The 8,429-nt window shown below is 36.9% G+C and overlaps 1 pseudogene; it reads left to right on the top strand.

Moving 5' to 3' along the window:
• Window positions 1-497: 497 nt before the first annotated feature.
• Window positions 498-8,429, top strand: part of LOC126495864 (actin-related protein 2/3 complex subunit 2-like) — a 28,620-nt pseudogene continuing 20,688 nt past the window's right edge.

Below are 8,429 nucleotides of genomic sequence, written 5' to 3'. Positions count from 1 at the left end.
CCCCCCCCCGTGGTCCTGACATCCTTGCTCGTGTTCTCCCTCCATCTGCTTCTCATTGGGACCTTGGGAGCTCAGTCCAGTGCTCCAGTGTGGGTCTCTGTTGCACATCTGAAGGAGGATACTAGGACTTTGCTTAGCAAGACTCGGTCAACTGAGATATCTTTGAAAAAGGTACAGTCTGATAGTAATTTATTTAGAGAGAGATTCACCACTCTGGAGAAAGCAAAAGCTAATTTGGCATATAGTAGTAATTCATTTAAAGAGAGATTCAGCATTCTGGAGGAGGAAACAGCTGATTTGACACATAAAAGTAGTTCATATAAAGAGAGATTAAGCACTCTGGAGAAGGAAACAGCTAATTTGGAACATAAAACTTTGTCATGGCAGTGGGTGCTGAAACATTATTTGAGAGAATTGGCACTGTTGAATGTATTAATCGGACTCTGTTGAAGTGGTATTACAGATTGACTTATAGAATGTCTCTCCAAGAAGGTAAAATGCATGCCATGGAGATTATGTCCAAGGATGAGTTGGACATTATCTCTACTGGACAGACTTTATACCTTAGAATCCTCCATGAGGGCATTAGAGCAGAATACTGGACAGGAGGTCTAGACTTTCAAAAGGCATTGGTAAACAGATTTGAAAAGATTGAGGGAATTATCTACTTTGATGACCAGGAGCAAAAGGTATAAAGGCAAAATTTAACTTCATCAGTATGTAAAACTCTCCAGGATAGCTTTCCCAGAGTTATACCTGACTTTTCAGTAGTAACATCAGAAAAGGTATCCAGCTCCAAATACCCTAAGCTTGTCAAGAATATACATGGGATTAAATAGAAATTAAACAAGCAATTGTAGCTTACAGACTACATTCATCTTATGTTAGGGAAATACTTAAAATGTGGGCTTTCAGTAGCAAAGCCACAACTCATTATTGGACTCAGTTAAGCTCAGCTGTTCTAGAATGTGGACCACAATTGCATTGGAGATGCTTTCTTAAAGAGGAAGCAAGAATTTTAGAGCAACAAGAAAAAGCGAAAGGAACTGAGATTTCCCCAGACCAAATTCTAGGTGAAGGACTTTACTCTGATCCTCAGGATCAAGCTCTCTATAATGACCACACCTTGTCCCTATGTACCACAGCAGCTTTAAAGGCTTGGGATAGAATTCAGGAACTAGGAAAGGGAGTTGAATCATATCTTATGGTTAAAAAGGGTCAGAGAGAAACTTTTAGTGAGTTTTTGCAAAGATTAACTAGGGATGTAGAAATAAGTATAACTGACCCAGAAGCTAGACATATAATAATTGTATCTCTGGCTTATGAGAATGCCAACATAGAGTGCAAAGAGATCCTGGGGCCTTGAAAGATCAGATCAGCACCCATGGATGAATGAGTTTTACAAACATTGAATGTGGAGACACTTGACTATGGTACTGAAGCGTGGGTAGGAGAATCAATTTACAATGGTAAGAGAAGACATCAAAATACCAGATGTTTTAACTGTGGTAGAATGGGACAGATGAGAAGGGAGTGTAGGCAATAGGTTTCCAGGAATATTGACTCTTCTGGAAATGACACAAATAGGAGGTCTCAGTCTTCAGGCATATGCAGGAGGTGTGGCAAAGGCTGACATTGGACCAATGAATTTTAATCTGATGCCGTTGGGAAACAGCATGGGGCAGGGAGCTCTCACAAGCCACCATGACAGTTATGGTCCAGTCATTCCCAGTTACTGTGGAGAATGAGTCTCGTCAGGAAAATTAAACAGTCCCATGCTTGCTGTCAAAAGCAATACTGGTCTGAATGATGAGATAAATGTGGAGAATGAGTCAAGAGCTCTGCTGAGACAGAGGAAAGGTATATTCTGGCAGACTTCTATAAATGACCAAAGACCAAAGCTAAAAGTGTGTATAAATGGCATTTTTATTGAAGCTTATTAGACATAGTGTGGATGTAAGTATCATTAATATAAAATCTTGGCATCTGAATTGGCCTCTTCAGGAGGTAGATGTTCAGTCCATGGGAATTGGAACCCTATCTTGGGAAAGACAAAGCACAAGATGGGTTGAATGCACAGGGCCAGAAGGGCAAATAGGAAAACTAAGGCCATATATATCCAATATTGCAGTGAATGTGTAGGGTCATGACCTATTGCAGCAATGGAATACCCAGATTAATATTCCTGAAGCCCCTAAAGCTTATGTTTCTGAGGAAACTGTTAGAAGATATTACAGACGATGAACAGTGGCCTTTTGGGCTGTACAAGGACACAAAGCAATTGACAACCCTTTAGATGTACCAACAGCCCTGCCTTTAAAATGGTTGACTGAGAAACCAATATTGGTTAAGCTATGGCCCCTAGCTGAGGAATAGTTTCAGGCTTTAGAACAGCTGGTACAAGAGCATGGTACAAGAGCTGGTACAAGATGCCTGACATATAGAAGAATCTATCAGCCTTAAAATTCTCCTTTATTTGTTAAGGAAAAAAATCTGGAAAATGGAGAATGGTGACAGATCTTAGAGCTATCAACAAGGTTATTCAATCAATGGGCCCTCTGCAATCTGGAATTCCTCTGCCCTCTCCATTACCAAAGTGATGGCCTCTCATAGTTATTGATTTAAAGGACTGTTTCTTCACTATACCTTTACAAGAAAAAGATAGAGAAAAGTTTGTCTTCACAGTGCCTACTTGTAATAATTCTCAGCCTACTAGGAGGTACCAGTGGGCTGTCCTCCAACAAGGAATGCTCAACAACCTCACCCTGTGTCAATACTTTGTAAGTCAGCCATTCGAAATAATGTGTAAGCAATTTCTTATAAAATTTACCATTACATGGATGTCTATAACACTTTAGAAAGAATGTTTGAAGAAATAAAGATAGTTTTACCTAAATAGGGATTGTAGATTGCTCCTGAAAAATACAGAGAGGAGATTCTGTCAGTTATCTAGGTTATAAAATAGGCTTACAAAAAATTAGAACCCAAAAGGTACAAATTAGCAGAGACCAGTTACGGACTCTTAATGACTTTCAAAGATTGTTAGGAGACATTTCCAGCCTACTACCAGCTGTTGCAATAACACCTTATCTAATAATTCATTTAAACAAAGCATTAGATGGTGATAAAGATTTTAATAGTCCCAGAGAATCACAGCTAAAGCAGAAAAGAAACTGACAATTGTTGAGAAAAAATTGCAGGAGTCACATGTGGATAGGGTGAATCGAAATCCTAGTTGTATTCTTGTCATACTGACTTCCAGAATTTCTCCTATGGGAATTTTAATGAAGAGGAAGATATTATTTTAGAATGGATCTTTTTACCACATAAACCAAGTAATAAATTAAAAACTTATGTGGAAAACATCTTTGAATTAATTATAAAAGGTAAACTGAGACTTTGTCTGCTGGCAGGTATAGACCCAGCAGAAATTATAGTGCCTTTCACTACTGATGAAATAAAAAGTTATGGGATGAAAATGAACCATGACAAAGAGCTTGTGCTAAGTTTTTTGGAGAAATTAATAGCAACTATCCCCAAAGCGATTGACTTAACCCCAGAAAGAGGACTTCTTGGATTCTTCCTCATATCGTTTGTGATGCTCTGATGACTGGAGCCTATACATTTCATACTGATGCTAATAAATCAGGGAAGGCAGATTACAAATCAGACAAATTGAGTAAGGTGGAAAAAAGCCCTTATAATTCTGTCCAGAAGGTGAAATTTTTTTGCCATTCTTATGGTGATAAGGGATTTTATAGAATTTCTTAATATACTTACCAAATTACAATATGCGAAAAGAGTTATCTTGCATATTGAAACTGCTGAATTTACACCTGTTAATAGAAAATTGACTTCATTGTTTATCCAGGTGCAAGACATGATCAGGAATAGGCTTTGTCCTATGTACATAACACACATTCAATCCCATATGGGTCTGCCAGGTCCTCTAGCGCAAGATAATGCAGAAATTGATCAATTATTGATTGGAAACCTGTTTCAGGCCTCTGAAATTTATAAAAAAAAATCACGTCACTAGAAAAGGTTTAAATAAAGAGTTTTCTATTACATGGCAACAAGCTAAGGACATTATAAGGAGGTGTCCTACTTGCTCTTTCTATAATCTGCTGACAGAAGGAAAAATGATTATCCACTAAGAGGCATCTAGAAAACAAAATATGGCTTATGAATCCAGGTACTTGCAATTTATACACACACACGCACACACACACATATGTGTGTATATCTGGTTTTGAAGTGGCTTTGTACCTCTCTAAATCCAAGCTTGTTGTTAAAATGAACATTCAGATTTTTTGTCTCATATCATGAGCCATCTGTTATAAGACAGAAGGAAGACTTTAGAAAAAATTTACTTTCTCCATGCCTATTTTGTCTATATCACATTCTTCATTGTATGTCTGTTTATATGAATGATGTTTAAGTTTTCCATGATGAACAATAGATTTTCCTACAGATCCTTTTCCTGCTGTAAACTTTGAAGCTTCTAGGAAGAAGATGAGGCCCCATAGCAACCACTGCACCTAATTGAGATGACATCGTGATATAGACAGTGCTACTATAAGACCGCTCTTTTGGGTACCAGCTGCTGAAATGGTTCACCTTCTTATATTCTGGCAGAACTCCAAATGAAAACTTTGAAAATAAAAACAAAAACTAACAAAAAACCCATTGACTGCTCAGAAATTGTTTGCAACTGTGCTAGACAGTAATTTTGGAGCTTAAGCACCACTTAATTTTTACAGGATTCTTTTCAGAGAATATCACCCCCATGACAGCAGGAAGTAATTCTAAAAGATGACATTCCCCTATCCCCAAAAAGTTTGTCCTTAGAGTTGGGAACACTGTTTAGGGGTTGATATTATGACTCATACAAGGCAGAGGGTTGGGGTGAAATCTATGTTTGTTCAAAGAAAAGGGGGGCAGTAATAGTGGGTAATAGAGTGAATACTTGTGAGCTATTATTTATGGATAATTTACATTGGTATAGTTTTTGTATATTGATACAAGTTCAAATTGTATTTGTTTCTTTTGTCTACATTGTTTATTCATCTATGCAAAGTTCTTTTGTCAGATTGTATGTATGTGTGTTTCTGTCTCGGTATAGCACATTTTGTATACTGATACAACTTTTAGGGTATATTTTCATATTGTATTATATATTACTGCTACCCCTGATTAAGATACTTATAGGTTGTTTATATTTTGAGGTCATCATTCTCATTTGTTACACATTTGTTTACAAATTATTTAATATTCTGACATTAAGTTTTAGTCTTTAAGTTATACAGGTATTAATTATTATAAGTCAATAGTTTTTCATGTTTGTTGCACATACAATCAGATAAATTAGGTTCTTTAGATACATAGAGATTATATTCTGTCCAGTTAGGTAATCTTCAACCACTTCAAGGACCTGTGGAACATGGCATTTTAATAATTTAGGGTTCTGTTGACATGAGACATGAGTGCTTCTGACAGCACCAATCTATTCCTGAGAGGATGTTGAACACTGAACACAATCCATTGGAGTTTGTGTTCTTCTTGTCAAAACTGGCCTTTGGACAAGGAACTGACAATGCCTCAACTACTGACAAGTTATATAGTATCCAGAAATGGCTAAGCAGAACTGTCAAATCTTACTAAGACTGGGTAAGACGGTTTTGAAAATTTTCCTGCCTCTGAAATGCTCTGTCAATTAAGGTAGGCCTTAGCCAAATTTGGTTGCTTCAATGTGGCAAAATGAGACTTTGGGTGATTGCTCAGTTGGCTAATTGTCTCAGTCATATATCACTTGCTTTGGAAGCCAGTTGATTGTACTTCCTGCTTGCTTAAGTAATATTATGTCTCTTCTTAGGCCTTCGCTGAGGTTGAAGATTAGATAGTCATAGTTACTGTACTCTTATGATCTAGCCAAGCCATTTTCCATAGAAGACTTAGACTCCATAAGATAGAATGTTTATTAAAACATTTAGCACATGTTCCTTGCTTAATATTGTTTATGCTGGGTGTAATTCTATTTATTCTTGATATCTGTTCCTAGTGTATATAGTTTTATATTGGGTTTGGAACTCTCTTATTTAAATAAAAAGGGGAGGTAATGTGGGAGCACATTCAGCTCCTTCAGCCAGTAGCCTTTAAGATACCAGCCCATTTGGGCATCTCCATGGGTTTGCCACCATAGAAGTGCTGAATCTTCGCTGGCAGGCCACGACCTCATGGTGATACAGAGATTAATGGAGAAGAGTTAAATTAATATGTAAGAGTTAGCCAATAATAAGTGAGAGCTAATGGACTAAGCAGTGATTTAATTACTATAGTTTCTGTGTGGTTATTCCATGCTGCCAGTGCAAACGCTAGCTATAGAGCTTTTTAATGGCATTTGTGGGCTCAGGTGTTTGTGTGTCTACTCAGGGTCTGGAGGAAAGAAACTGCGACCATGCCCATGGCTCAGCGCTCCCCTCCTGGGCAGTTGGTAGAATCAATTCTACTACGTGTGCACAAGCAGGAGAGCATGGCAGATTCCTGCCAACATACACAGAGATATTTCCAGGTCGTGCAGTGTGCTGTATGACAGATTTAGCTATTACTCAGATAAAAAGGCTTCATTTGTGCACACTCATTCTCAGAGTTAAAGTGATAAGTGCAGCTTTTCTGAGACATGGCAGTAATGGCATGTCTACCATTTTGAAAGTGGAGAGAGGCAGAGCCAGCATCCAGAGCAACTGAAACTGATCTGCTTACCATTTTAAAAGCTCTTCCAGACAGTAAAGAATTACAGATAAGGCAATAAAGACAGATTCAGACATAAAAGAAACCTAAATGGGTCACAGTGTTGGATAAATGTACGTAGCCTTAAAAGAGAGAAAAAAAAGAGTATGCTTGGAAGAGAGAAAGAAGAGAGTTGAAAAATAAGTGAAAATGTCTTTAAAGAGACAGAGTATAGACAGTCATAGGTTAAAAGGAGTAAAGAAAAATAAGCCGTGTAAAGATGGAAAATACACAAAGAGTTTAGATTATGTATATTATTGTGTTTTCTTTGAATTTTTTTGACTGTGAAAGAGCTAAGTACAGAGAGACATTTCATTGTATGGACTGCTAAGTTAAACCAACATAAAGGTATCTTGATTCCAAAATTTTAGTCTGAGGATATGTTGCTTTGGAAAGGAGGTTCTTCTTTAGTTTTCACAGAAGATGAGAACCTGTGGATTGCTTCCAGACCAATATGGTTTAATGGATCAAAACCTCCTGAAAGGTTGCTGTAAACACCCCCCTCCCAAGAAAATTCTTTTCCCTATAAAAAGCAGAAAGGAGTTCGGACAGTACTGTGCCCATATTCTCAAATATTGTTTGTAAATGCTTCTTTACACTTAGAGGGGTTTAAGCTATAGAGGGGGGTATTTTGCATTTGTATGGATCTTGCTATATTGATACAAATTTAAGGTAAATTTGTTATATGTAGCTGATCTTGATTAAGGTATTATTTTTGTGTAGCTCATTTTAAAATGTAATGTATAATTAAGAAATATATGTTAATAGATACTTATCTATAATAGTCAAGCTTGTAGTCATGTTAGACTTTCTAGATGTACAGAGATGTATTTTTGTTAGATGGGTATTCTTCAGATCTTTCAGAGACATTTAAAATGTAAATGAACTTAAGACTTTTCATGATAGTGAGACACATCTGCTCCTGGCAGCATCAGCTTCTTTAAGAAAATGATGGGCATTGAAAAGGCTCCTTATCGAGGTTGTTAGTTGAACTGAACATGCAAAACCCACTGAGAAATGACTGCTGAACTTGCCTAAAGGTGAGACGATCCTTTGGGGTTCCTGTTTCATGAAAGAATCTGCAAGACATTCTGCAGAATACAGAAGAAGGTGACTGGCAAACTACCAATATAGGCAGAGTTGTCTTTGAAATTTCATGCTTCATGAAAAAGTCTGCTGGATACTATTGGCCTGTAGGCTGAAGCTGGACGCCACAATGATAGAGAAGAACTTTGGTAACTGACCAGACAGTGAGATGTCTCTGTCATTTTTCGAGTTTTGGAAGTTGCTTACAATGTACTTCCTGTTTTCTTAGGTAATATTCTATCTTCTGGAGTCTTTGATATAGTTGAAGAAAAAATAGATAGTTATAGTTTTCCTTACTTATGATAAAAGGTAAAGTAAATATAAATATTGTAATTCTTGCTTGATACCTGTTTTGTTATATGTAATTTTATTATGTTAAAGTTAAAAGCTATTTTAAAGTTAATAAACAATATGGTCATTCCCCAAAGATTAATTCATTCTAGAAACCTCCTTGATATGTAGCCATAGCCAATTTGCACTTTTTTTTATTTTTTATTTATTTATTTTTATTATGAAAAGGAAAAAAAAAGTTTCCGCTTCCTCCCAGCCTCCCA

Source organism: Alexandromys fortis, unplaced genomic scaffold, assembly GCF_014885135.2.
Source record: "Alexandromys fortis isolate MF-2015 unplaced genomic scaffold, M_Fortis_MF-2015_v1.1 scaffold_677, whole genome shotgun sequence".
In the NCBI taxonomy this organism is placed as follows: domain Eukaryota; kingdom Metazoa; phylum Chordata; class Mammalia; order Rodentia; family Cricetidae; genus Alexandromys; species Alexandromys fortis.
The sequence above is the reverse complement of the archived record's forward strand: the minus strand, read 5'-3'. Positions and strand labels throughout refer to the sequence as shown.